Source organism: Oncorhynchus gorbuscha, linkage group LG02, assembly GCF_021184085.1.
Source record: "Oncorhynchus gorbuscha isolate QuinsamMale2020 ecotype Even-year linkage group LG02, OgorEven_v1.0, whole genome shotgun sequence".
Taxonomy (NCBI): domain Eukaryota; kingdom Metazoa; phylum Chordata; class Actinopteri; order Salmoniformes; family Salmonidae; genus Oncorhynchus; species Oncorhynchus gorbuscha.
The window spans coordinates 52,390,462-52,411,557 of record NC_060174.1 but is presented as its reverse complement, the minus strand read 5'-3'; the positions used below and the strand labels follow the sequence as shown (position 1 = coordinate 52,411,557).

General features: G+C 43.6%; 1 protein-coding gene across 3 annotated transcripts in view; it reads right to left on the bottom strand.

Moving 5' to 3' along the window:
- shank2b (SH3 and multiple ankyrin repeat domains 2b) overlaps positions 1-21,096 on the bottom strand; it is a 162,576-nt gene that overhangs the window by 127,459 nt on the left and 14,021 nt on the right. For all 3 annotated transcript variants that reach the window (XM_046312842.1, XM_046312850.1, XM_046312857.1), the window contains exon 2: positions 17,839-17,933. The gene's annotated coding sequence lies outside the window, so the exon portion shown is untranslated. The remainder of the gene's footprint in view (positions 1-17,838; positions 17,934-21,096) is intronic.

Genomic DNA, 21,096 nt, shown 5'->3' with positions numbered 1-21,096 from the left:
TAACACACATACAGTTGAAGTCGGATCAGTCTTTCACAATTCCTGATATTTAATCACAGTAAAAAATTCCCTGTCTTAGTCAGTTAGGATCAACACTTTATTTTAAGAATGTGAAACATCAGAATAATAGTAGAGAGAATGATTTATTTCAGCTTTTATTTCTTTCATCACATTCACAGTGGGTCAGAAGTTTACATACACTCAATTAGTATTTGGTAGCACTGCCTTTAAATGATTTAACTTGGGTCAAAAGTTCCGGGTAGCCTTCCACAAGCTTCCCACAATAAGTTGGGTGAATTTTGGCCCATTCCTCCTGACAGAGCTGATGTAACTGAGTCAGGTTTGTAAGGCCTCTTTGCTCGCACACTCTTTTTCAGTTCTGCCCGCACATTTTCTATAGGAATGAGGTCAGGGCTTTGTGATGGCCACTCCAATACCTTGACTTTGTTGTCCTTAAGCCATTTTACCGCAAATTTGGAAGTATGCTTGGGGTCATTGTCCATTTGGAAGACCCATTTGCGACCAAGCTTTAACTTCCTGACTGATGTCTTGAGATGCAGCTTCAATACATCCACATAATTATCCTGCCTCGTGATGCCATCTATTTTGTGAAGTGCACCAGTCCCTCCTGTTGCAAAGCATCCCCACAACATGATGCTGCCACCCCCGTGCTTCACGGTTGGGATGGTGTTCTTCGGCTTGCAGGCCTCCCCCTTTTTCCTCCTAACATAACGATGGTCATTATGGCCAAACAGTTCTATTTTTGTTTCATCAGACCAGAGGACATTTCCTCAAAAAGTACGATCTTTGTCCCCATGTGCAGCTGCAAACCTTAGGCTGGCTTTTTTCTGGCGGTTTTGGAGCAGTGGCTTCTTCCTTGCTGAGTGGCCTTACAGGTTATGTCGATATAGGACTCATTTTACTGTGGATATAGATACTTTTGTACCTGTTTCCCCCAGCATCTTCACAAGGTCCTTTGCTGTTGTTCAGGAATTGATTTGCACTTTTCGCACCAAAGTACGTCCATCTTTAGGAGACAGAACACGTCTCCTTCCTAAGCGGTATGACGGCTGCGTGGTCCCATGGTGTTTATACTAGCATACTATTGTTTGTACAGATGGACGTGGTACCTTCAGGCGTTTTCAAATTGCTCCCAAGGATGAACCAGATCTGTGGAGGTCTACAATTGTTTTTCTGAGGTCTTGGCTGATTTATTTTGATTTTCCCATGATGTCAAGCAAAGAGGCACTAATTTTGAAGGTAGGCCTTGAAATACATCCACAGGTACACCTCCAATTGACTCAGATGATGTCAATTAGCCTATCAGCATAATTTTCTGGAATTTTCCAAGCTGTTCACAGGCACAGTCAACTTAGTGTATGTAAACTTCTGACCCACTGGAATTGTGATACAGTGAATTCTAACTGAAATAATCTGTCTGTAAAAACTGTTGGAAAAATGACTTGTGTCATGCACAAAGTAGATGTCCTAACCGACTTGCCAAAACTATAGTTTGTTCACAAGAAATTTGTGGAGTGGTTGAAAAAAATAGTTTTAATGACTCCAACCAAAGTGTATGTAATCCTCCGACTTCAACTGTACAAGCTCTGAAGGTCTGGCTACGAGGCATGCTGGACTCTACTGTGGTCGGGCCAGGGATAGAGGACACAGTGTTATAGGGCTTCATTATACTGTAACCGACCCCAGATACACACATTGACACAGTGTACTTCGCACATAAAAGACTAACACACAGAAACACACACACACGCCACCTCTGGACTCAACGTTGCGCTTCGAGGTATGATACCGTACTACGCTGTTGCCGGGGGAGGGAGGGGAGAAAGGAGAGAAGAGAGGTGAGAAGAGGAAGGAGAAAATAAATATTACACAGTGTACTTTATACACATGTATACACACAAAAGTTCTGGTCCATCTCCTCCTCACTGGACATTAGGCAACGAGGAATGATAGCCTACTGGTCAGGCCAGCAAGAGAAAAAGAGGAGAGGAGCGAGAGAGAGAGCGAATGGAGGACACAGTGTTACCTAGAAATCTGTACAATTACAGACACAGATACACATACAAACACAGTGTACTTCCCACACAGACACATGCACACAGCGTCGCACACACAACGTTGCACGCACACACGATATTGCACGCACACACACACACACACACACACTGTGGAGTATCTCCTTCTCACTGGACTTCAGGCCTGATATCGGACTGTGGTTGGGGGAGGGAGAAGAGAGAGGAGAGATGAGAGAGGAGAGAAGAGACAGGGTCACCCAGATCCATACATTTATTACAACGTCACACGCACACATACGAACAGGACTGTGATAATGCTATATCCCAATTATCTTTCTTTACTTCCAAAGTGTGCACTTGTTCACTTCCCTTCACTGAAATGAAAGGAATTTACTGGAATAAGAAATAAGGTGGAAACCTCCACTCACCCATGTCTCCACCAATCCAATGATTTGTGGGAAGTAGTGAACGAGTGAGTGCACACTGCAGGAGAAAGTGTAAATTGTCCAGAGATGATTTTTAATAACTGTTCAGCAGTCTAATGGCTTGGCGGTAGAAGCTGTTGAGGAGCCTTTGGTCCTAGACTTGGTGCTCCGGTACCGCTTGCAGTGAGGTAGCAGAGAAAACAGTCTAGAACTTGGGTGGCTGGAGTCTCTGCCAATTTTATGGGCTTACCTCTGACACTGCCTATTATATAAGTCCTGGATGGCAGGAAGCTTGGCCCCAGTGACGTACTGAGCCGATTGCACTACCCTTTCTAGCGCCTTACGGACAGATGCCGAGCAGTTGCCATACCAGGCGGTGATGCAACCGGTCAGGATGCTCTCGATGGTGCAGCTGTAGAACCTTTTGACGATCAGGGGACCCATGCCAAAAAATAATTGTCTCCTGAGGGGAAAAAGGTTTTGTCGTGCCCTCTTCACGACTGTCTTGGTATGTTTGGACCATTATAGTTTGTTGATGATGTGGACACCAAGGAACTTGAAACTCTCGACCCGCTCCACGACAGCCCCATTGATGTTAATGGGGGCCTGTTTGGCCCACCTTTTCCTCTAGTCCACGATCAGCTCCTTTGTCTTGCTCACATTAAGTGAGAGGTTGATGTCCTGGCACCACACGGACAGTTCTCTGACCTCCTCCCTATAGGCCATCTCATCGTTGTCAGTGATCAGGACTACCACTGTTGTGTCATCAGCAAACTTAATGATGGTTGTAACGGTTTTGACTTGAGGTTATTATTTATAGGGGTGCCAGGTAGGTTGTGCCTACCAGAGAAAACATTAGTTTCTCCTTTTAGTTTGGGTGGGAAAGAGTCCCATCTGGTCCGTCAAGTCTACACCAATACAAAGGACGTATGTAAAAGTCAGGATGGAAATAAACTTTTCATAAACCCTTAAAACATTGGAAAGAACTTCAAAAACAATTATATTCTGTTGCGTGGGTTGTATTAGCAACAACAATGATTACACACATATATAATAATATCACAATGAGTTCTGGTTCCTCCAGAAATGTCCTGTACCTCGGGCCTAAAAAGAGTCCTGCCCTAGAAGGAGTTCAGTGAACTCAAGTGACTTTTGTCACGCGATGTTTGTCTGTTCGTTCCGTGTAGCGTAAACCCAGTATTAAACATACAATCAATATAACAATTACTTTACCACAGAACCTTAAAGCGGATCAACTCTTAATTAAGTCCTCAACTACCACTAACTACCCAAATCACAGTATACATCACATCCAAACAAATGAAATACCGTATACAAAAAGGTGGTAGTCAGTCGGTCAGTCAGACAATCCAATCCGCCAATAGATCTCCAGCGGAGAAAGGCCACGAAGAACGGAGAGGTGTAGTCCAGGGACGCAAAGAGTGGATCCGATCCTGGGTAAACTCTCTTAGGCTACAAAACACACGTTTAACGGCAACAAAACAAACGGAATAGAGAAGCTTCGGAACAGAGGGTTGAACACATCCTCAGTCACGTCTCCATCACAAAACCCCCTTTTGCGCAGCTGATACTGGCTATTTAATTGGGAATTAAAGGGAAAGCGCCCTATTGGAAGGAGCTGCACTGAGACGGTTCAGAAAAATTCAGGGCCGTCACATGGTGTTGGAGTCATGTTTGGCCATGCAGTCGTGGGTGAACAGGGAATATAGGATGGGGACTAAGTACACACCCTTGTGGGGCCCCAGTGTTAAGGATCAGCGTGGCAGACGTGTTGTTGCCTACTCTTACCACCTGGGGACAGCCCGTCAGGAAGTCCAGGATCCAGTTGCAGAGGGAGGTGTTTAGTCCCAGATTCCTTAGCTTAGTGAGCTTAGTGATGAGCTTCGTGGACACTATGGTGTTGAACGCTGAGCTGTAGTCAATGAACAGCATTCTCACATATGTGTTCCTTTTGTCCAGGTGAGAAAGGGCAGTGTGGAGTGCGATTGAGATTGGATCTGTTGGGGCGGTATGCGAATTGGAGTGGGTCTAGGTTGTTTGGGAGGATGCTGTTGATGTGAGCCATGGCCAGCCTTTCAAAGCACTTCATGGCTACCAACGTGAGTACCACGGGGCGCTAATCATTTAGGCAGGTTACCTTCGCTTCCTTAGGCACAGGGACTATGGTGGTCTGCTTGAAACATGTAGATATTACAGACTTGATCAGGGAGAAGTTGAAAATGTCAGTGAAGACACTTGACAGTTGGTCCACGCATGCTTTGAGTAGAAGTCCTGGTAATCTGGCCCAGCGGCTTTGTGAATGTTAAAGTGTTTAAAGGGTTTGTTCACATCGGCTACCGAGAGCGTTATCACAGTTATCCAGAACAGCTGGTGCTCTCATGCATGCTTCATCATTGCTTACCTCAAAGCTAGCATAAAAAGGCATTTAGCTCGTCTGGTAGGCTCGTGTCACTGGGCAGCTCGCGTCTGGGTTTCCCTTTGTAGTCCGTAATAGTTTTCAAGCCCTGCCTCATTCGACGAGCATCAGAGCCGGTGTAGTAGGATTCAATCTTAATCTTAATCTTGTATTTACACTTTGCTTGTTTGCTGGTTCGTCTATGGGCATAGCGGAATTTCTTATAAGCGTCCGGATTAGTCTCCCGCTCCTTGAAAGCAGCAGATCTAGCCTTTAGCTCGATGCAGATGTTGCCTGTAATCCACGGCTGGTTGGGAAATGTACATACAGTCACTGCGGGCACGACATCATCGATGCACTTATTGATGAAGCCGATGTCTGAGGTGGTGTATTCCTCAAATGCTATTAGATGAATCCTGGAACATATTCCAGTGTGCTAGCAAAACAGTCCTGTAGTGTAGCATCCGCATATTTTGACCACTTCCGTATTAAGCGAGTCACTGGTACTTCTTGCTTTAGTTTTTGCCTGTAAGCAGGAATCAGGAGGATATAATTATGGTCAGATTTGCCAAATGGGGGACGGGGGAGAGCTTTGTATGCATCTCTGTGTGTGGAGTAAAGGTGGTCTAGAATTTTGTTTTCCGTGGTTGCTGGTAAAAATGTGGTAAAACTGATTTAAGCTTGCCTGCATTAAAGTCCCCGGCCACTAGGAGCGCTGCTTCTGGGTGAGCATTTTCTTCTTTGCTTATGGCCTTATAGAGTTGGTTGAGAGCGGTCTTAGTGCCAGCTTTGCTTTGTGGTGGTAAATAGATGGCTACTAATAACACAGATGAGAACTCTCTTGGTAGATAGTGTGCTCGACAGCTTATCATAAGGTACACTACCACAGATGAGCAATACCTCGAGACTTCTTTAATATTAGACATCGCACACCAGCTGTTATTGACAAAAAGACACACACCCCCACCCCTCGTCTTACCAGAGGTAGTGCCTCTGTTCTGCCGGTGAATGGAATATCCCACCAGCTCTATGTTGTCCATTTCGTCGTTCAGCCACCTCTCAGTGAAACATAAGATGTTACAGTTTTTAATGTCCCGTTTGTAGGATAATCTTAATAGTAGGTCATCGATTTTATTTTGTAAAGGCTGCACGTTAGCTAGAAGAATGGAATGCATTGGGAGTTTGCTCGCTCCCCTCCGGAATCTCAGAAGGATCCCCAATCTGCGTCCCCTTTTTCGGCATCTTTTCTTCACGCAAAAGGCGTGGATCTGGGCCTGTTCCAGTGAAATGAGGATATCCTTCTCGTTGGACTCATTAAAGGAAAAATATTCTTCCAGTCCGTGGTGAGAAATCGATTTTCTGAGAGACGGTAGCAGCAACATTATGTACACAATAAGTAAGAAAATTAGTTACACAAAACGCCCCCAAAAAATAACAGAATTGCACAATTGGTAAAACCTCAGCCATGTTCTCCGGCGCCATAAATCCAGCATTATTGTGTTTAAGTTTTGAAGTCAGAACAATTATCTTATTCTCTTTGTCAATTACAACTAATGAACAATCTCTAATATTAAGTAAGTCCCAAGGTTTTGCTTGCCTGAGTTCAGGACGCGTACTCAGAGTAGGGATTTTGTTTTCATGAGCGTTTATGTCTGCTTGTTCTCATGTTGTATTTTTGGTCTCCTCTCCTTCACCCCTTTGTGCTGTGTGCACCTTCCCAGTTACACCTGAGATCTGTATATTATGACGAGATACACGTCTCCGCCCTAAAAATGGTACTTGTTGTCCCAAAGTCGGAAGGCAGAAGACACGCTAAGGTCCTAAATAAGTCCATAGAACCACATTGGCCTTATTTTGGACATACTTTAGCGAGAATGAAGCCTCTTCCTCTATGGTTTACACACACACCAAGCCCCTCTCCCTGCCTCTTATGCCAACAAAGTTGAGAGATCTTCCTCTCCTACAAGTGGATTCAACTATTTCAGCTATTTGCATTTGAGGTTTGGTCAAACAGAATCGGTCATAAGGACACCAAAACACATTGAGCATTTTTAAAAACTTTAAGAGTAGTTAACTCTTCTAACGATGCCCTTTTTACGTCTCAACTACTAAAATTGTGCGCAGAGCAGACACTACTGAAGCGAGAGTATTAATGAGAATTAATTCTGGAAAATGAATGTCCAGTTTGTTGTGCACAGCATTGGGGTACCACGTACCGCTAGCAGCATTTTAGCCAAAGACTGCTATACTAGTTGTCTAGTCTGTTTTATAAATGTGCAATAAGCATAAAACACAATTGTATAAGGAATTGGCAACTTGTTCTCATTCTGAGAAATGAGGTAGGCCATTTGATTTCAACATCTGAACAAAGTGGACAGGCTAACATGCCTTTAAAACAGTTGGAGACAGACTGAAGGGTGTTTTCATAACAATTCAACTGTTCAACCTTGTTAGCTAGCAAATAGTTCCAAGTTGACTATACTTGAAATATAAAGATTAGCTGGCTAATCCCTAGCACGTGGGCTTGAGAGATTGTTGTTGAGACCTGTGTCTATAGCCTAACACCTGCTTCAAGAAGTTAGTCATTATTAGTCAATGTGGTACTAGTTTAATTCTTAACAAAAAGAGCATTTTCAAAGACAGACTTGAAAGCCAGATTAGTGATTATTGCAACACCAAAAAAGCAGGTTCAACTATCTTGATAAAATAAAATAAATTATTAGTGGGTCTTATGGCTGTGGAAGGCTTACAGTGCATTCAAAAAGTACTCAGACCCCTTCACTTTTTCCACATTTTGTTACAGCCTTATTCTAAAATGGATAAATCAATCTAAACATTTAATGACAAAGCGAAAACAGATTTTTTTAGAAATATTAGCAAATACAAAAACATTCAGACCCTTTGCTATGAGACTTGAAATTGAGCTCAGATGCATCCTGTTTCCATTGATCATCCTTGAGATGTCTCTACAACTTGATTGGAGTCCACCTGTGATAAATTCAATTGACTGGACATGACTTGTAAATGCACACACCTGTCTATATAATGTCCCACAGTTGACAGGATATGTCAGAGCAAAAAGCAAGTAATGAGGTCAAAATAATTGTCTGCAGAGCTCCAAAACAGGATTGAGTCGAGGCTCAGATCTGGGGAAGGGTACAAAAACATTTCTGCAGCATTGAAGGTCCCCAAGAACACAGTGACCTTCATCATTCTTAAATGGAAGACCACCAAGACTCTTCCTAGAGCTGGCTGCCCGGCAAAACTGAGCAATCGGGGGAGAAGAGCAGAGTGACTATGGGGTTCTTGGTCATCTCCATGATCAAGAGCTCCAATGTACCTCTGTGAAGATGGGAGAATCTTCCAGAAGGACAACCATCTCTGCAGCACTCCACCAATCAGGCCGTTATGGTAGAGTTGCCAGACGGAAGCCACTCCTCAGTAAAAGGCACATGACACCGCTTGGAGTTTGTCAAAATGCACCGAAAGGACTCTCAGACCATGAGAAACAAGATTCTCTGGTCCGATGAAACCAAGATTGAACTCTTTGGCCTGAATGCCAAGCGTCACATCTGGAGGAAACCTGGCACCATCCCTATGGTGAAGCACGGTGGTGGCAGCATCATGCTGTGGGGATGTTTTTCAGCTACAGGAACTGGGAGACTAGTCAGGATCGAGGGAAAGATGAGTGAAGCAAAGTACAGAGAGATCCTTGATGAAAAGCTTCTCCAGAGCGCTCAGGACATCAGACTGGGGCGAAGGTTCACCTTCCCACAGGACAACAACCTTAAGCACACAGCCAAGACAATGCAGGAGTGGCTTCGGGACAAGTCTCTGAATGTCCTTGAGTGGCCCAGCCAGAGCCCGGACTTGGAACCCATTCGAACATCTCTGGAGAGACCTGAAAATATCTGCGCAGCAACGCTCCCCATCCAACCTGACAGAGCTTGAGAGAATCTCCAGAGAAGAATGGGAGAAACTCCACAAATACAGGTGTGCCTATCTTGTAGCGCCATACCCAAGAAGACTTGAGGCTGTAATTGGTGCCAAAGGTGCATCAACAAAGGGTCTAAATAGTTACGTTAAATGTGTAATACATTGGCACATTTTTTATTATTCATTATCATTATTGAGTATAGATTGTATAGATTGATGAGGGAAAAAACTATGTTATCCATTTTAGAATAAGGCTGTAACGTAACAAAATGCGGAAAAAGGGATCTGAATACTTTCCGAATGCACTGTATTTCTCTTAATGTATAACTTCACAAGCCCTGAACTCATTAGATTATTGATGACTGTTTTGAAATTGAGTGTTTTTGACCTTTAATTGTACAACGTTTATTTAGACAAACTAACTCAGAGCATGCCCTGGCCAGCTGACAAGTGTCTTCACTGACATTTTAGAAATGCCCGAAGCGCACTCTGGCATTCCAGATTGAATTTACGAACACACCCGATGTCATAAAACGTCTAGCTGGTAATTTGTTATGCTGACAAGCTAGCAGGAGGTTGCATAGCAACCGCATCAATGTCCGGTAGACATGAGTAGCGCTACGCTAGTATGATCAACTGAAAGGATACCGTTTGCTACAGTATACTGTCTTGTTTTGCACACTTTGTACAAAATAATACAATGCAGTACTACAGGATATTTTTTATCATAGCTCTTTATTAGCCAGCTTTAACTGGCATGTTCACGTATCGCCAACCAGGACCTAACCATTTGGGTGGTCTTAACCAATCATAGCACAGTATGATATGGTGGTAAAATGCATCCAATTACAATTCAGTATGTTTACACATATGAACATTACATCCCCCTTCTTTTAAAACAAAAGAAAAATGTTTACATATTCTAAGCGTTTCTTTTGAATACATGCTCTGTAGTTTGAACTCAAGGTAAGTAACCATTTATATTGCATACTACACCAACTGAATCAACATAGACTCTGTGTCACGACTCCTACCGAAGGTGGCTCCCCTTCCTGTTCGGGTGGCGCTCGGCGGTCGTCGTCACCGTCCTACTAGCTGCCTCTGATCCCTTTTCCCCCCTTACTGTTTATTAGTTGCACCTGTGTTTAGTTTAGGCTAATTGGCTTTATTTACTAGCCGGCCCGCCTGCTGGTTGTGCGGGATTATTTCCGTGTACGTGTGTACACGGCTGTAGGTCACGGTTGTCCATGTGTTTGTATTTTGCTGGACTGTTTAAGTTCCCCGAGTTTGGGGCATTTGTTTGGGTTGGCATCGTTTCACTGTTGTGGTGCATTAAAAGTAACGCTACCCTGAACTCTCTGCTTCCTGACTTCTTCCTCCACTACTCCCCGGGCGTTACACTCTGAAACAATAATCCAACATACTGTTACTTTTCAAACAACGGATTCTCAGCAACTCAGCTTTCAACTGTATAAATAACATCATAACATTTCAAACAAATACAATACCAAAGCATTTCAAGTGAACTTTCAATAACAAGTTTACAGTCTGGAACTCTTTTAGGGCAGCGATCTGCCTACACCCTTTGACATTTCACAGGTCTAGGACAGCTCTGGGCTCTCTTCCTGACCTTGTGCGATATGATGCTGAGCATTCTTCTATGTCAGTCAACAGTTCTTGTGATGGTGCAGGTATGAATGGTGTATGTTGTGCTGTGTGTGTTCAGTCCATCACGCTCTCTTTCAGGGGAACAGTTCATCTCATCAGTGTGTTGTTCTTTTGTGTTCAGTAGGTGACGACGTGGTATGAACGTTCAGTGTCAGCTGGCTGGATGACGACTGTCGCCCTCCAGAGGCCATGCTCCTGGATTCTAACTGACTCTCCGTCGATCAGTGGTGGCAGTGGTCTACCTGTCGTAGTATCGCTTTTATTGTTGTTGTCTCTGTACACGTGTTTCATGCATTTCCTTGTAGCTGACGACCTCAGGTTGCAGCTGCTGGTTGGTGCTGGGAAGGATTGAGCAAAGTCTGCAGCTCATCAACAACTGGGCTGGTGATTTGAAGTTGTCAACTGGAGTGTTGCAGTATTCAAGGAGACTGAAGTAGGGGTCTGTCTTGTCTGCTTTTGCTTTGTCCATGAGTGATTTACCAATCTGCACAGATTCTTCAGCAAGGCCATTACTTTGAGGGTAATGTGGGCTTGTGGTGACGTGTAAACTCCCATGCTTTTGTGAAGGATTCAAACTCATTTGATTTTTAACAGGGCCCATTGTCAGATATTAAAGTCTCTACAATGCCATGCCTGGCAAACTCTGCTTTCAGCTTGGGTATCACAGCTGCAGATGTGGTGCTGTGAAGCTTGTAGAGTTCTAAGTATCTGCTGCAGTAGTCCACTGTTACAATGTAGTCCTCTTTGTTCCAGGTGGACAGATCGGTTGCCACGACCTGCCAGGGTCGGTCTGGGATACAGTGAGGTAACATTGGCTCTTTGGTGTTTGAGGGGCGTCGGTCTGGGATACAGTGAGGTAACATTGGCTATTTGGTGTTTGAGGGGCGTCGGTCTGGGATACAGTGAGGTAACATTGGCTCTTTGGTGTTTGAGGGGCGTCGTTCAAGACATATGGCGCATTTACCAACAATGTCCTCTATTTGTTTGCACATTCAGCGCCAAAACAAAATGTCCCGTGCTCTCTGTCTGCACTTTTCCATGCCCATGTGTCCAGCATGGATCTTTGTCAAAATCTCTTCTCTGAGACTGGTAGGAATAATGATTTTCTCGCCTTTGAAAATTATTCCGTTGATCTGTGATAGTTGATCACAATGGTCCAGAATTCTGAGACGCTGTGAGGGCATTTTCTCCTCTCCTCAGGCCATCCATCCTGTAAGACTTTCCTCAGCTGTGCGAGTTGTGAGTCCTTTTCTGTTTCTGCTTGGATCTCCTTCAGTTTTGTGTCACTAACTGGTAAGTTGCTGTACACAGTGTGCACTTGCATGTCCATGCCTTCACTGAGGCTGCTGTCCTTATAAGTAAGAAACTTCCTGGAGAGTGTGTCTGCGACAGGGATGTCTTTGCCTGGGCGGTGAGTGATTGTGAAGTCGTATTTTTGTAGTTGAAGGATCATTCTCTGCAGCCTTGGTGGTTTCGTCATAATTGACTCAAGGGTCTTGTGGACGGATTCCACAATGACTTGTTGTCCATATATGAACTCATGGAAGCATTTACATCCGAACAGTTTGGCGTAGAGCTCCTTTTCGATTTGAGCGTAGTTCATTTCACAGTCTGTGAGAGATTTGGAAGCGTAGCCGATGGACTTTCCTTCTTGCAATAGCGCTGCACCTAGTCCATACTTCGACGCGTCCACTTGGAATCTGAGCTCTTTGTTGGGGTCGTAGTAGGCAAGGATTGGTCCTGGTTCTCTCGTGATCAATTCTTTCACATTCTGAAAAGCAATGTCGTGTTGCTTGTCCCAGGGAAACTCACTGGACCGCTTTAGCAGTTGACGCAGGGGTGCATTAGCATTGGAGAGGCTGGGTGCGAACTTGACTAAGTAGTTGGCCATGCCAAGCACTGTTTCCAGCTCTGCACGGTTCTTTAGTGACTCCATTTCTTTTATGGCTGAGATCTTCTGTGGATATGGCTTGATTCCAGTCGCTGTGAGAAGATGTCCGAAGTAGCTGATCTCTGTAGCACCGACTGTGCTCTTCTCAGGGTTGAGCCAGACTCCTCTCTCGCGGGACCTTTGCAGCATCACGCGGATATTTCGGTTGTGCCCCTCTTTGGTTCGCCCATAATAGACAAGGATGTCATCCACAATGGCCAAAACTCCGTCGAGGCCTTCTTACACTTCGTCGATCTTTCGCTGAAACTCGTCTTGGGCTCAGATAATCCCAAAAGACAGGCGACGGAAAATGTAGCGTCCAAACGGTGTGTTGAATGTTGTGAGCTTAGATGACTCTTCTGTGAGCTTGATAGCCTGATCTAGCGTCCACGACACTGAAGTAGTGTGCTCCCGCTAGCTTGTGTGTGATGCTATCTAGAGTCGGTAAAGGGTAATGGGGGCGTTTGATAGCCTTGTTCAAGCCACTTGGGTCGAGGCATGTGCGTGGTTTCTCTACCAACACTAACGCGTTCACCCAGTCAGTCGGTTCTGTAAGCTTGGTGACTATGTCATATTGCTCCATTCTCTCCAACTCTACCTTCAGACAGGCACTGAGAGCAAGGGGAATCTTTCTCGGTGGGTAGACTACAGGGGTTGCGTCTGGGTCAAGGTGAATGGTACATTCTCCTGGGAATAATCCTATTCCCGTAAAAACATCAGCAAACTCATCCAGTAAATTGTCTGTCTCTACTGGTGCTGTCACTGATAAAACTAGCTTGATGAAGTCCATGTCTAAACATGCTTTAAGACCCCAGCACTGCAGGTGCTCTAGTGTCAACAACATAAAAGTCCAACATCATGTCACTTTCCTTGTATTTGCATTTGAAAGTGCATGTGCCTTCTACTGGGAGCTGTTCACCACCATAACTAGTCAGTCTGCGCGTGGTGGGCTGTAGCTCGCACTCAAATGTCTAGCAGTGGTACGTATTCAGAGGAATCATGTTTACTTGTGCACCAATGTCTAGTTTGAACTTTAGCTCTGTGCCTTGTGTTCCTGTCTCAATGTCAGCAAAGGCTTGCTCTGTCTCAGATATTTGACTTTTCTGTGTCACTGAATCAATAAACAGTTCATCAGCGTTTGACTCTTTGATTGACATTTCATCTTCACTCACTGTGTGTACTGTTTTTCCACAGTAAGCTCTGCACACTTTTGCAAAGTGATTCCATTATCCACATTTAATACACTGTTTGCCTTAAGCTGGGCAATTTCCTTGTTCGTCATGCACTTTGTATCCACAATATCCACATGTTTTCAGTCTGTGTCGCTCTGTTTTTGAGTTATGTCTCTCTCAGTTCTAAAACGTGCTCTCTGTGCACCGGTGGTGTGCTTTGATGTCTGCCTGACTGCGTGCACTGCTTGTTCACGTGATGCGCTCGTGCTGCCGCGTGAAATGTTTTTCATCTGAGCCTGTGCTAGCTCGTGAGATCTGGCTATGTCGATTGCTTTATCCAGCGTTACCTCAGACCCAACATTCAAAAGTTTCTCTCTCACTCCCGGTAAGTGTATTCCAAATACAATACGGTCCCTGACCATCTCATCATTGTTTGCATAATCACAGTCTTTCACAAGCAGACGCAGCTCTGTCACAAACTGTTCAAAAGACTCGCTAACTCCCTGTACTTTCTCATGGAATTTGTACCTAGCGAAAATCGTATTGGTCTTCGGCGCAACATATGCTTCAAAACGATCCTAGTATGTTTTCAGTACCTTTGATTCAGCCTCGGTAAGTGTCCATGTGTTGAAAATATCTCTCCCTTTTTCACCGATCCAGAGGAGCAGGTAGCTGCATTTTCCCTCTTCTCCTCTGTCCTTCAGAGGACCCGTGAACATTAGCTCCACATGCTGTTTGTACTTACGCCATGCATCGGATAAGTTTTTAGACTCCCAGTCCATTCGAGGTGAAGGAACTCCAGAAAAATGCATCTTTTAAGACCTTTTACTCTGACACCATGTCTTGTTTTGCACACTTTGTACAAAATAATACAATGCAGTACTACAGAATATTTCTTAAGGTAGCTCTTTATTAGCTAGCTATAACTGGCAAGTTCATGTATCCCAACCAGGATCAAACTGCCCATGACCTAACCATTTGGGTGGTCTTAACCAATCATAGCACAGTATGATATGGCGGTAAAATGCATCCAATTACAATTCAGTATGTTTACACATATGAATATTACATATACTAAAATGAACTAATAGTATGTAGCATATAGTCATTAAGTATGTAGTATACAGTATGTTACTATGGGTATTCGAACAGACTGTCCTCTCTGCTACCGCATGGCAGGCAGTACTGGAGTGCCAATTCTGGGATCAAAAGGCTCCTACACCCAAGCCATAAGACTGAAAAACAGTTAATCAAATGCCTACCCGGACTATTTACATTGACCCCCTTATTTTATTAAACATTTTCTTTGCACTGACTCTCTTGCACAGGCTCGATGTACACTCACTGGACTCACTCACTAACCACACAATCACACATAGTACACTGACACTCCAACACACACACACACAAAACACACACACTTGCATATTGACGCCCTGCATACACACATATACAGTACATTCACATTCCTTCACACTCTTCACATACACCACTGCTACTCTCTGTTTATTATCTATGCATAGTCACTTTACCCCTACCTACATTAACTCGAGTCACCAGTACCCCCTGCACATTGACTCGGTACTGGTACCCATATTCGTTATTGAAATGTTATCGTGTTACTATTTCTCCTTTAGTTTATTTAGCACATTTTTCTTACTTACTTTTTTAAACTGTGGATTGTTGGTTAACGTCTCGTTGAGTAAGCATTTCACAGTATAGTCTACACCTGTTGTATTCAGCGCATGTGACAAATACCATTTGATTTGAAAATGCATAATGATGAGTTTGTAGTTGTCAAAAACAGACTTGTCGAAAAGGTTAAAGGTCAGTGGTGAAACGTCACAACTCAGCAACTCGGGTAACAACATTTCCTCTGAGCTTCCCACTTGAAATTACGACTAAGAGCATTCAAGTGAAAATTTCCAGGTGGAACTATGAACATCCGATAACTTTTTTATTTATTTATATTTTTTCTTTCACCTTTATTTAACCAGGTTGGCTAGTTGAGAACAAGTTCTCCTTTTCAACTGCGACCTGGACAAGATAAAGCGTAGCAATTCGACACACACAACAACACAGAGTTACACAAGGAATAAACAAAACATACAGTCAATAATACAGTAGAACAAAAGAAAACAAAAAGTCTATATACAGTGAGTGCAAATAATCTTTTTGGAAAAACTGAAAATTTGCTATCTAACTGAGAGTCTCCTCATTGAAAACATCCGAAGTTCTTCAAAGGTAAATGATTTTATTTGAATGCTTTTCTTGTTTTTGTGAAAATGTTGCCTGCTGAATGCTAGGCTTAATGCTATGCTAGGCTATCAATACTCTTACACAAATGTTTGTTTAGCTATGGTTCAAAAGCATATTTTGAAAATCTGAGATGACAGTGTTGTTAACAAAAGGCTAAGCTTGAGCGCCAATATATTTATTTAATTTCATTTGCGATTTTCATGAATAGTTAACGTTGCGTTATGGTAATGAGATTGAGGCTATAATTACGATCCCAGATACGGGATTGCTCGTTTCAAGAGGTTAAGGAAATAAATAGGCCATGGTGATGAAGTAATTACAATATAGCAATTAAACCCTGGAATGGTAGATCGGCAGAAGATGAATGTGCAAGTAGAGATACTGTGGTGCAAAGGAGCTAAATAAATAAATAAATACCAGTATGGGGATGAGGTAGGTAGATAGGTGGGCTGTTTACAGATGGGCTATGTACAGGTGCAGTGATCTGTAAGCTGCTCTGACAGCTGGTACTTAAAGCTAGTGAGGGAGATGTGAGTCTCCAGCTTCAGAATTTGCAATTCGTTCCAGTCATGGGCAGCAGAGAACTGGAAGGAAAAACGACCAAAGGAGGAATTGGCTTTGGGGGTGACCAGGGAGATATACCTGCTGGATCGCGTGCGATGAATGGGTGCTGCTATGGTGACCAGTGAGCTGAGATAATGCGGGGCTTTACCTAGCAGAGAATTGCAGATAACCTGTAGCCAGTGGGTTTGGCGACGAGTATGAAGCGAGGGCCAACCAATGAGAGCGTACAGGTCGCAATGGTGGGTAGTGTATGGGGCTTTGGTGACAAAACGGATGGCACTGTGATAGACTGCATCCAGTTTGTTGAGTAGAGTGTTGGAGGCTATTTTATAGATGACATCACCGAAGTCGAGAATCGGTAGGATGGTCAGATTTACGAGGGTATGTTTGGCAGCATGAGTGAAGGATGCTTTGTTGCGATATAGGAAGCCGATTCTAGATTTAATTTTGGATTGGAGATGATTAATGTGAGTCTGGAACTACCTGATAGCACGGGAACGCATAATTGATCGCTGATTTTCAGGTCTTCTCACCCCCACCGGTGATGTCCAAAGATATCCGTTAGGTGTGCGTGCTCAGTAGTAACGTTAAGGGGTGTTTCCATAATAGCTTACATATTTAACAAATAACGATATTATCTTTTGATATATTGGACATTTAGTATTGGCCATTTGTATAGAACCTAGTGAAAGGAATTGATAATTGGATATGTATGTATTGGAATACCTGTTCGGGAACATTTTGGATTATCCAGCGCTCTCTTCAATTCTGACCACCAAAATCTGCGATATCAGATGTCATGTGACAGGAGCCCTCCACACACACACACACACACACACACACACACACACACACACACACACACACACACACACACACACACACACACACACACACACACACACACACACACACACACACACACACACACACACACACACACACACACACACACACAATGCAGCCTTTGCAATATTGTTGCCCTAGTTTAGAGCTCTGGATGACACACAGGATGACACACATTCACACACTACTACCGGTATCCTGAATTCGAACAGGCACTGCTTTAAAATTGGATATTGATACGGCTTCAAAATACATTTTACAATAATGCTTTGCAAAACCCTAATTCTGTCTAACAGGGAAGTTTTTCAAATAGAAAATGCTGTATGTAGGATAGATTTGTATACTGGTTATATTTGACCGATACCACTTTACACAGTAATTGAGACCCAAGTCATTGCGTGTTTAAAATGATTCCATTATCCTTCCTTTTGTTCATTTCCTGCTCATTTCTCTCACTTTGTGATGCCGGGTTCTCATTGTCCTTGACTTCCCTTTTAGAGCTCTGTGCTGAGAGTTTCTCAATCACTGCTCACAAATGTAATTTAAAACTGAGTTGTGAAGTAAAGGAAGCAGACCAGAAGCTCACCTTTTCCACTTGTTGTTTTCAGACAGCCAAGAAACTGACGGGCAGCTTGAAATCAAATGCCATGACCTTGGCAGTACCAAGTGGTGGGATCCATCCTACAAAAAGAGAATAGCGATGTGAGAATAGCATCTTAAAAACAAAATTTGTCCGAGGCCTCCTACAGTGAAAACGCTGTAATTCACTACTTTCATTCATATGCTTGCTCTGCAATCATATTTAGCCTCACATTGAAGTGTTTTACCATGTTCTTCTCAAGTAGAGCACGAAACAATTTGATATAAAAAGTTGTATTCATGAGTTTTATTGACAAATGTCAATAAACAAGTAAGGTCCGCCAATCAAAAACCTCATAAAAAATGCATTTATAAGAATGTTGTAAGTACAGAAATGGTTTTCTCAGTGGGAAATGGATATCCAACTTGTCAGTGACAACTGCGTGGTCATAATAGTTTTTTTTAGCTCAAACCGTTGTGACTTTACAGTCCTTTCTTGTGATCCAGTAAACACTCTACGTTGTGGTTCTCCCTCAATCCAGTCCAGTCCAGACGAGGCCACGGCCACAGTCGAAAAAATGACTAGCTCCATAAAAAGTGGTCCAGCAGCACATAACCTCCCTAGAGCATGTTCCCCAGACAGCCACATCATTCATCATGACTGTCTGTCTTCTCCACTTCCTCCTTCCTCCAGCCAGACCCCTCCAATCACCACGGAAACACACACACACAGACCCCTTTGAATCACCACGAGACACACTAAACCCAGAAGGAAGGAAATATCGTGTTGGTTTGTTTAACACTTGCTTAGCCTATAGGGTCTTGGAGGCAATTAAACAGTTGCCCCAGCGCAGCAGGTCTGACACACTGATATACCTTAGATATTACATGGGTGTTCCAATACACTGCTCAAGCATGCTGGGCCCGGAAAGAATCTCTGCAAAGTGAAAGCCAATGCCAGACAGAACCATTGGCAAAATGTCGAACCCAAGGTAGCTAAAAGTATGACATGTAATGTAAGAGGATCTTATTCAAAATCTCTAACTTTCATTCCATGCAGTGTGATGAGATCAAAAGTGGGCACTATAACCGAACCCTGTACTTTTAAGTCCCGGTCAGTCTTGCATCTAGCCCATTTGCTGTGTACTGAGCTCTAATGAGAGCCCCAGTGGATGGGATGGGGATCAGCTGGCCAAGCTGGGACTCTGTAATGAACTCAGTCATGCAAGAGAGGATATAACACTCCAAAATGCTAATCTGACACGGTCAGGGACCATAACATCCCATCCCTGGGAGGCTCTACTCTGCTGGATCCAGGGACTAGTTTCACCTCTCAGTGACCGTACCTCTTACTGTGATTGGTGTATAGCACTGCAACTGTTTACAGTCATTTTTGTGATCCAGTAAACACTCTACGTTGTGGTTCTCCCTCTGGTGTACAGTCTCCTCTACAGTGAGCTGTTCTAAAGATCTACTGTGTCCCTGTTGGTGTCATTAACCTGCAGTGAGGTTGAGCACCAGGGACCTCTCTGTCACACAGGGTCACACAGTGTGGCCCTGACTGTCCTCTAGGATCAGGGCCAGGGGCAGCACCAGAGGGAGTAACTCAATCATATTAAGGTGAACAAACCTCCAGTGTACACAACCAAAGGTGGAATTGGGAAGGAACTCTTGGGAGTTCCTAATGTGAAATCACGTGTGACATGTTTTGTAAGGAGATTATGCGATTTTTGCATTCCCAGAGTGAACTTTTGTCCAATCCGCACCTGAACACCTTGACTCCAGATGGTCTGACATATTGGCTTAGCGTCCAGCATCCGTCTGACTGCCTGAATCAGGTCAGAGTTGTCAAGGACCTCTCTCATACTGTAAACAATTTTGTAATTCACATAGGAATGGGCTATATAACATACATTTCATGCCACGGTATATTCCAGATTTATTCACAACTCATTTCTATTTCACAAAATAAATACATTAAAATAGCATGCAGTACATGTGCCATGCTATCCAGCTGCAAAGCAGCCTTAGGGGAGAATGTCAGTGTAATAGCAATCTTTCTAGGACCACAAAGAGGACAGTGATTGGTTTAGCCACTGAAAAAGACACTCAAATCAGAGAGGAGAGCGTTCTAACCATGGCCCATTAGCATCGGAGACCTCTGTTATTTCAGACCCCCTGATTGGACAGCGTCTTTAGGAAGGTTTGACTAGATGTGGCTCACATTACAAGCACAACTGTGTAACCATGTAGACCTAATTTCCACCACGCATTAGACTTTACGAACATGTGTTTTCTTAAACTCAATATTATCATAAAACAGACAAAAATACCAATCAGGAAACCGTGCCTTCATGAAGCACAAACCCATATCAAATACTGTATTTCTTCTCCATGCTAACAATATTCAGTGAATTTGATCGAGGCTGTTTTTATGTATTCTGGACGAAGCAGACAGACATTGTCAGTCCCCAGGCAGTGATAGGGAGAAACATCACTCAGTGTCACAGTGGATGGAGGCCTAATGATATAGCTTCTCGGTCAGTTTGTTTCCTATGGACGACTGGAACGCGTCACTAGCTATGCCACAGTAAGTAGGGCAACACACATAGGATTGTTTAGCAGGCCAGTCAGAACATCTTGGTCTCAGATGGGTGTGTAAAATGCCAATACTGTTGGTTGAACAGTTTATCGCATCACTGGCTGAACAAATGAATAGTTTAGTTTGCTAGAAAAGTCTGTCCACCTTAAAAGTATGCCCGTCAATTATTCGTATTACCAGGGATGGGCAACTTTGATGGGGGTGGGGGACACAAAACTTCTGAATTCATCATGAGAGGCCACAGTTGACCACCACAATTCTACACATTTTGCCATAGGGGGGAGAGAAATGTTTGCAGTTTTAATATGATATCTGAATGAGACTGACTAACAAAATCAATGGGGGCGAGGGCCCACCCGTGACTTAGGGCTTATGCTGTGCAGTGGGCTGCGACATTCAGTAGAGCTGAGTCAACACAGAACTACACAACATTTCTATCTGAGTTCTAACCTGGTCCCAAAACTCTTTTGCCGTCTTGCCATGACCATAGGAGTTGGCAAGACGGCACAAACAAATATGGATCTAGGCTAATGATGTTCCACTCTCCAGGGGTAAATCCCTGATATCAAGAGAAGCACATTTACGCTCATCTCCATTCCTGTCAATCTCAGGAACCAGATTCACCAGCCCGTGACTTTACTAAACATAACAGAATTGTGACCC